General features: G+C 45.6%; 1 protein-coding gene across 1 annotated transcript in view; it reads left to right on the forward strand.

Moving 5' to 3' along the window:
* Positions 1 to 524, forward strand: part of LOC107106710 (dual oxidase 2-like) — a 90,177-nt gene that overhangs the window by 53,399 nt on the left and 36,254 nt on the right. The window lies entirely within an intron of this gene.

The following is a 524-nucleotide window of genomic DNA, read 5'->3' on the forward strand; positions in this document are numbered from 1 at the left end:
CCCCCCCCCCCCAATATATTTTATTAGGTTTTGCCATCATAACATAATAACATACATATACAAAGTGGTGTATTAAGATCATAATAATTGTAAAATAGGTTTGTTTATGAACAATGCAATCTTGGCTGTGGCTTCTGACAGTAACCCTTGAGAAGATTCTGTTACATTTTTCTGGAGAAGTGTGGCACTGGACTCAAACGTTGTTCTTTAAGTCTCGGTAGGATTCTCTGTCCGTGGAAATCAGGAATCCTGGTTTTTCCGAGGTTCTCAATAGTGCGGTGAGAACCCAACGCTATTTATCCCCGCTTACTTCACTTGCACTCACTTACCTGGAGGTTTGGGGGGACCCAAAGCAGTGTGCATTTGCTCGTCTTTCCTCCGTTTTATCCTAACAGCCACAGCCCTGTGAGGTGGGTAAGGCTGAGAGTGTGTGTGTGTGACTGGCCCTGAGGTCGCTCAGCAAGCTTCCATGGCCGAGTGGGGATTTAAACCTGGGTCTCCCAGATCCTAGACTGACACTCTAA

This window comes from Gekko japonicus, unplaced genomic scaffold, assembly GCF_001447785.1.
Source record: "Gekko japonicus isolate JY-2015 unplaced genomic scaffold, Gekko_japonicus_V1.1 scaffold1207, whole genome shotgun sequence".
NCBI lineage: Eukaryota > Metazoa > Chordata > Lepidosauria > Squamata > Gekkonidae > Gekko > Gekko japonicus.